Source organism: Vicia villosa, linkage group LG4, assembly GCF_029867415.1.
Source record: "Vicia villosa cultivar HV-30 ecotype Madison, WI linkage group LG4, Vvil1.0, whole genome shotgun sequence".
In the NCBI taxonomy this organism is placed as follows: Eukaryota; Viridiplantae; Streptophyta; class Magnoliopsida; order Fabales; family Fabaceae; genus Vicia; species Vicia villosa.
The window spans coordinates 86089635-86098584 of NC_081183.1; positions in this window are offsets into that span (position 1 = coordinate 86089635).

Consider the following 8950-nt stretch of genomic DNA (forward strand, 5'->3'; position numbering starts at 1 on the left):
CAAACGCTTCCTTCAAACTCAAGAGTACCCGCTTGGGGCATCAAACAAAGACAAGAAGACTCTAAGGAGACTTTCTGGCAGTTTCTTCCTGAACGGAGATGTGCTATACAAAAGAAATTTCGATATGGTTTTGCTCAGATGCGTGGATAGACACGAAGCAGACGTGTTAATGCATGAAGTGCATGAAGGGTCCTTTGGAACTCATTCAAACGGGCATGCGATGTCCAAGAAAATCTTAAGAGCAGGATACTATTGGTTGACAATGGAATCAGACTGTTACAAACACGTGAAGAGATGTCACAAGTGCCAGATCTACGCAGATAAGATCCATGTGCCACCGACTCTACTCAACGTTCTCTCATCTCCATGGCCTTTTTCCATGTGGGGTATCGACATGATCGGAATGATCGAACCGAAAGCTTCAAACGGTCATCGTTTCATCTTAGTGGCCATTGATTACTTCACCAAATGGGTCGAAGCAGCATCTTACGCCAATGTTACAAGACAAGTGGTTGTGAGGTTTATCAAGAACAACATCATTTGCCGATATGGTATTCCCAGCAAGATCATTACTGACAATGGTTCGAACTTGAATAACAAGATGATGAAAGAATTGTGTGAGGAATTCAAGATTGAGCATCATAACTCTTCTCCTTACAGACCAAAAATGAACGGCGCCGTTGAAGCTGCTAACAAGAACATTAAGAAGATCGTCCAGAAAATGGTCGTCACTTACAAAGACTGGCATGAAATGCTGCCATTTGCTTTACATGGGTACCGTACTTCAGTGCGTACTTCAACAGGGGCAACTCCCTTTTCTCTAGTATACGGCATGGAAGCTGTGCTCCCCGTAGAAGTTGAAATACCATCAATGAGAGTCCTCATGGAGACTAAGTTATCAGAGGCTGAATGGTGTCAAAGCAGATATGATCAGTTGAACTTAATCGAAGAAAAACGTATGACTGCTCTATGCCATGGACAGTTATACCAAGCAAGGATGAAACAAGCCTTCAACAAAAAGGTTCGACCTCGTGAATTTCGAGAAGGCGACCTCGTGCTTAAAAAGATCTTGTCTTTTCAACCAGATTCTAGGGGCAAATGGTCTCCTAATTACGAAGGCCCGTATGTTGTCCAAAGAACATTTTCTGGCGGCGCCATGACTCTTGCAACCATGGATGGTGATGAACTCCCATATCCTGTGAATGCTGATGCAGTCAAGAAATACTTTGTCTAAAAAAAAATACAAAAGAACAGCTCGGTAAGTTGAAAACCCGCAAAGGGCGACTTAGGCAAAAATGAGCGTCTCGGTGGACTGAAAACCCGAAAGGGCGGTCCAGGCAAAAATTAGAGACAATAAACAGAAAAAATTCATCCTGGTAGATTGAAAACCTGAAAGGGAAATCTAGGCAAAAATTAGGGATTTATGACAAAGTAACTGCATCAGTCTGTACTTCGTCACCTGAGGAGTCTTTTTCCATCAAAGGATCTTCGATCAAATCATTATCAATCTGAAGCGACAAACACAGTTGGAACTCAAAGTTGTTAAGGGGATAGTGGTTATTGCTTTCAATGTAGCCTTTTCCGCATAATTACCATTTCCAACTTTTGTAAATACTCCATGGAATCACGCCTTTAGCGGATTTCCATCCTATTAAATAAATTTGAGCCTTGTGCCCATTTGTTTGCAATCTCTAATTTCTTTTAGCTTGCAAAATGACGCTTTAATTGTGTTATTCGTTTTTGAAAAAAAAAAAAGAAAAAAATAAGTTTTAAATGAATTTACTTCACTTTTCTTTTTCAAAATAAAAGCGAAACTTTCCTTTGAGTGGTGAACAACCGAAGGAACATCAACAGCTATCTCCATAGGATGAATCAAAGATTATGATAGGAAAAGCTCTTCTATCCCCAGTGACGAAGATTTTCCATCTCCAGTGAAGAAGCTCTTCCATCTCAGTAAAGATGCTTATCTTCCCCAGAGAAGTTTAAAACATGCAGCACCATTCATCACCCGTGTTATCTACACCGTGTTGAAGAACATTTGCCAAATATCTGGTTGTATTGCGACGTCGGTCCCTCTCCAGTATATACTCCTTTGTCTGTCAATATCACCAGCATGCATGCTACATTCATGACATTCATCATTCATACATATTTGCATCATTTATGCATTCTTGCATTTCCCGATGTTCCCTTGTTCAGGATATATCTATCCTTAAGGAAAAAAAAAGAAAAAAAAAGGAAAAAAGAAAAGAAACTAGTATGGGCGTGTCATCTCTCCAAGTAGGTTGTCACCCATAAGCAGAAAAGAACATCTTCTTTTTCCAGTTCCCCACTGAGATCATTCCTCGTGGAAGAAGGTTGCTTTAGTTTCTCCTTTCAAAAACAAAGGAGGAGATCCCCAGTTGAGTTCATTCCTCATGGGTGCAAAGTCTTGTTTGACTATTTCTTTCCAATTCATTCATGGTTAGAACTTTGTCTTTACCAAAGATTCAAATTCCGATTCCTCAAACAGAGTCGTGAAAAACAGACAATAAGCAATAGCCTCATCTTCTGAGCAGCTTATGTCTCTTTCAAAATATTTTTCCTCTCTAGGAAATCAATCATGAAGACCATTTGACAATCAGGGCCTTATTACTGTTCACAAGGCTGAATAACCAGTAATTTCCCTAACAAAGTCTCCAGAATCATTTTATCACTTGGCTGAGAATTGATCATGTCTTCAAAACCGCTATCACAAGGCTGGTAGTCGGTAACCTTTTGTTCTGGTTATATTATTTAACATGTCTATCACCGTGCTGATAGTCGGTAATATTAACCGAACCTTTGAAACTCTTTTTACCTTGTCAAGTCTATCACCATGCTGATAGTCGGTAATACAGTTTCATACCTTTCACCTTCGTATTATTAAACAAGTCTATCCCTGTGCTGATAGTCGGTAATGTCGATAGGTAAGCTTTTTTTACAAAGCTATCATTCCCAGGTAAAGCATACACTTGCTTTCCCGATAAAACGGATTCTCTTCCTAAAACGGATTGAGGCATCCTTCCCAATCTCTTTTCCCCAGTGGAGTCAGTTCTTGATATTCCCTCGGTAAAGATATCCTTGCATCATTCGCAATTTTGGTATCTTAGGTCCAAAATTTGCGTCTTCTGATATTTAAGTCTCTTCCACCCTATCAAAATAAAGATTTTCAATCTTCATATCTCAGGTTGAAGAAACTTAAATAGGGGCATCTGTCATACCCCAATTTTTGACCTAAGATACCACCTCATATCATTTGCATATGCATCATTTGCATCTCTAACAAATTGCATAGCTTGTGTTTGCTACTTGTGACTCAGCAGGGTTTAATCAAGAAACCACTCATCAGTACAAGTAACAATCAATTAGGGTTTTGTTCTCCCTTCATCTCAAAAAGAACTATCTTCATCAACAATCAACATTTGGTCCTCAGAGATTCACTTCAACAAACTCAACAGCTTTGAATCGACTGAATTAGGGTTTTGACTAAAGACAGCATACTCCTGACTTTTGCTCAGGATTTGACCTAATGACTTGGGACATGACCTCAAGACCTCAAGTGCATCATTTTGACCTAATCCATTGGCTCATAACATCTCCTATACAAAGATTGATCAGACAAATCCTCAGATCAGGGTTTTAAACTATCAGGGACTGAAATCAGGGATCACATTTGGGAAACCCTAAAAATCCCCAGGAAGTCAATCAAAGGTTTCAATCATCCTCAAATAATCCCTATGACAACATACAATGGAAATTACATCTCAATTCAAGACCTACAGGCATCAATTTCATCAGGTCGACAATTAGGGTTTTTGACCTAATTCACTGAGCAACTGACTTTTTAATCAGGACATGGTGTCACAACTCAAACCATGGCTCAATATCCTCTAATACCTCAATATGATCCATTCATACTATTCATTTGGTGAGGATAGCCTGTTTCATTTGAAATCTCCAGAAACGCGATTCGTCCGAAAAAGTCAACTGTACAAGATCACCATTGACTTTTGGGGAATTCTGGTCAACCATGACTTTTGAAGTTTTGAATCATCAATATATGATATGAGAAGTCATTTGATCAAGGAAAATCAAGAAAATCAATCAAGAATCAAAAGTCAAAAGTTTGACTTTTCATACTTAGAAAAATTTCTAAGTGTTTTTCAATGGTTTTTTCCAAACTTTGGAAGGGAATTTCTCAAAATTTCACCTACAAATTGAAAAAAACTTCCAACATGAAAGTTGTAGATTTTTATCCAATAAACAACTTTGACACATATAAATTTTTTCCATAAGATCAACCATTTAAGAGATATGGAGCTTCAAAGTTGGTACTTTTTGAAAACTTCACTTAAAACTTCATTTTCTTCAAAGTTCATGGAACTTTTTCACCCATTTCCTTAAGAGACTTGAAGAAACTTTCAACTAGGCTTTTGAAGTGTGTAATATGAGCTTTCCAAAATGTCAAAGAGCATGAAAAAATATGGAGTGTAGGTATGGTTTTGAATTATGCATTTAGTGATCATTTTCACTTGAATTTTCACCATTTTTCACTAAGTTTCAAGACTACATGACCTATAATCCAAGCAATGATGCAAAGAGGCAATAATTGAAGAGATATTTTCTGATATGAGATCAGAATGGAAGAGGATAGGAAGCTTGGGATTTAACCATGGTTTAGTAACTTTTAACCATGTGCATTAAATGTAAAGATTCCATTTTATCTTCAAATGCCAAATCACCAATTCTTGATCAACTTGCAAAGCTTTGTATTCAGAAACCTTGGCCTATAAATAGAGGTCCAAACTTCATTGCAAATCACACCAAAACCTCACAATTATAGGTTTTCTCTCTTCTTTCTTGAATTACAAGTCATGTGTTTCAAAGTGAGGTAGAAAACTCAACCTCCATCTCTTGCAAGTTCTGACCAAAATGATGCTTCCCACAACTCATAAACATCATTTGAAACTTGTTTGAACCACTCATACACCCCAAAAACACCTCAAGCTCAAAATCACTACCTCACTTCTCAAATATGCATAACCATGGCCTTATCATGCCAAAATCCATTCAAGAACATTTCTGTCCAAACTAACACTTCCAACACCTCATATACATCACATATGAACTATCCAAGCACTCACATGTGATTTGTAACATCAAAATCATCAGATTCGATTCTCACACCATAGCTCTGCAGATCGGGTGCCACAAACTGATCAAGAGGTTCTCAGTTCATTCCAAGACTTCAAACATGTTCCATAAGGTCCACTGAAGGTGTTCAGATCAAGAAACAACATCTGGAATCCCTCATTTGCAGAATTCGATTTCCAGTTTTGACATTTTTAAGGTAAGCTCTCTTGAACTTCAAACTCTATCATACATGCATCATAAATGAAAAACTAAGTTACCATCTTGTTTCTGCACCATCACTGAATAATAACCCTCAATCAATTGCATCATATCATGATCATACACGATTTCACATTGAATTTCAGTTTTAGGGTTCTTCGTGTTCATCACAAAATTGACCCCCTTAGAGTGAAAATAAATGAATTATGAGGGCACCATCATGTTCCTCGTGAAAAACCGAGTGAGATAGACCCTTTGATTGATCAAAACAACTCAGTTTTCAGAATTTTCAAAATCAAGTTAGGGATGTGTTCTTGGCGCCATTTTTTGTTCAGAAATTCAAATGGTTCGTTTTAAAATATAATTAAATGGAAGCGTGTTATTTACAAGCTGCGCGCGCAGCTCAGTTGGCAAGTGTTTTGGTTGGTAACCTCCAGGTCGTGGGTTCAAACCCTTGTGAGACCAAACCCTCTTTTTTAACACTATTTTCTTTCATTTTCTTTTACAACTTCATTTAATTATTTAATACATCAAATTAACTTATTTTTTCTTCATTTTTTAAACACCTCTTATTTAATATACCTATTTTGCCAATATTAAAAAAAATCACAAAAAAAGATTTATTTAATGTGTTTTTAATTAGGTTTAAAATGACATATTTTTAAGTGTTTTAAATACTTTAAATATTGTTTTATTTGATTTTTTCAAACCTAATCATTTGTAAATATTTTTGTGATCAAACCCTAATCACTTAGGTCTTAATTAAGCATTAAAACTTGTTTTAAACTTAATTAAGTTAATTTCTTTCAAATTCAAATCGTTTTAAAACGAACGATCATTCTTTTTAAAAACGATAAACCATTTCTTTTTGAAACTATTGATTAAATCTTTTTAATTGATCAAATGATTTTCAAAATGAAGTGGGGCCTCTCGAATATTAGAGAGTATAAGACCCACTCTTTTTTTCCTTTTACAGTTTTTCTTTGTACAGAAAACTTTTTCAAAACAATACTTTTCCAAACAGTTTTTTTTTTAACAACAAATCACACATCTTTTTCAAACCATCCACCCTGTTTTATGAAAATAAAACAGGGGCCTCTCGAATATTAGAGAGTGTAAGTCCCATTTCTTTTCTTTTTTGTACAGTTTTTCTTCAAACAGAATAAACTTTCAAAACAAACTTTCAAACAGTTTTACAAAAGCGAAACCTCGCGTCTGTAAATAAAAACAATCAACCATGTTTTGTAAATAAAACACGGGCCTCCACGTAGGTATAAGTCCCAAGCCCTTTTGTACATACCCAGTACATGAAATTAGGTATTTCATTGTACACACCGTTTTGTACATATCTCAATCAATGTGTTTTTTAACTTTGAATAACAAACCAAAAATGAAGGTTTACTTTAAATCTTCCCAAAAATATACCATGGGCCTCCATGTAGGTATAAGTCCCAAGCCCTTTGTAAAAACCTGTTTACATAACCTTGAATAAACTCAAGCGGACCTCTCCCCGAGTGTGAGTCCCGAGCCCCCGTGTATACAAATGGATCATGCTTACAGGTACATTTCCTTCATAAACTCCATTATATACACACACTTTGTCATATATATAATTGTTCATACCTGTTCATGTTTGTTCATACTTGTTCATGTTTGTTCATATGTGTGATATGTGTGCTTGTTCAACTTAGTATAACACTAGGTTCCCCATAGCCTCCTATTGAGCTTCGTGCAAAGAATCTCCACTAGTTTAGGTTAGGACATAGAGTATGGTTTCCCGGTGAAATCGCTCTAAGAGCTCAGACCAACTATACCATGCCTCCCCTTGGGCTTTGTACAAACGAGTGACCCTCCCATAGCCTCCTCTTGGGCTTACAATGCAAGGACCCTGGATTGTCCCTCCCATAGCCTCCTCTTGGGCTTACAATGCAAGGACCCTCGGATAGCCTCCTCTTGGGCTTCGTACAAGGACCCACGGGCTTCTTATAAGCATCCCCCAATATCCAAATCAAAATACCCTAGGAGATTAGACATTTTTCATCTCTATACTAGGAGTATCTCTTTTATATCATCACAAACAATCAAACAATCAATCAAACTTTTTTGCCACAAGGCTGGCTAATCAATCAAATTTCTTTTTGCCACAAGGCTGGCTAATCAATCAAACTGTTTTACCACCGTACTGGATGATTAATCAAAGTTTTTGTCACAAGGCTGACTTCATTGAAACTTTTGCCACAAGGCTGGCTGATTAATCAAAGTTTTTGTCACAAGGCTGACTTCATTGAAACTTTTGCCACAAGGCTGGTTAAACAAAAACATCTTTATCATTCTAAGCACCCTAAGTGGCATGGCCCCGGGCTTATAATGAAAAGATTTTCAAACAAAATCAAACAGATGTATGTGATGATATAGATTAGATGCATCTAGCATTTAGACGACATTTGTCTATTTTCCTTTGCTTCCACTAGCATAAGTGGGAACTACGATTGCTCTGACTTTCTCAACATCCCTTTGAGAATACGTAGGCACAAGGTCGATCCTTGGCGAGCAAAACAAAACACAAAAAAAACCATTCAAACCTTAGCACCCGTAGACCCCGAGCTACAGATGCTCTGATTCCCTCTAAGGGATATGTATGCAGAGGATCGCGATGATCTTTGCGAGCATAATCAAACAAACACCTTAGGTCCCACCTATTTCACAAGAACCTCTCAAGAATGGAATAAACAAAACAAAGAAACCTATAGAGTACTATAGATACGTTGGGTGCTAATACCTTCCCTTCGTATAACCAACCCTCTTACCCAAGATCTCTCCCCCACTTTTAGGTTATTGCAACTTTTTTCCTTTTCCTCTTTTGGAAACAATAAAAAGTTTGGTCCGTACAAAAGAAAAATCATTTTTTTGAGCACTCGAGCCCAAAGAAGGCATCAGGTGTCTCATCCCGAAAAAAGACAACGATTTTTCCCCGCGACAGAACCCCACCCTTACCTTGGATTGGAGACCGCTCTATAATTCTCCGATCGAATCCGAGATTTGCCCTATATTCCAACCTTTGCCTCTTCTGCAACTTTTCCTCTTCACATCAACGTTTTCCACGATCAATCTCAATTAACCTAATTATCTTCCTTTAATATAAAATTTGTATTATTATTATTATTATTTCTATTAGGAATAAGCTTCACACCCCCATATTTCTATGTCAACCACCAAAACAAGCCCAATTAAATATTCACTTCATTATTTCACCACCGGTAATTAAATGATTAATTCCAATAAGGTAATTTAAAGTCCAATATTTCACATTCATTTCATAATTCATCCACTATTTCAAAACAATTAATTAAATAATTAATCAAATTATTCGAGGCGTTATAGTTGGTCCCCTAAGAGATATAACAATCAATGATCCTCAGAAATTCTAACTCAACTGGTCCCTTGAAGGAGACTTCTCCACAATGATAAACTGTCAAAGTCTTCTTGAGTATACAGACTAAGACTAGTCACTCAAGGAACAAACAACTTACAATTGCTTAATATTTATGTTTACACGATTTCTTCTTATAAGCTTATT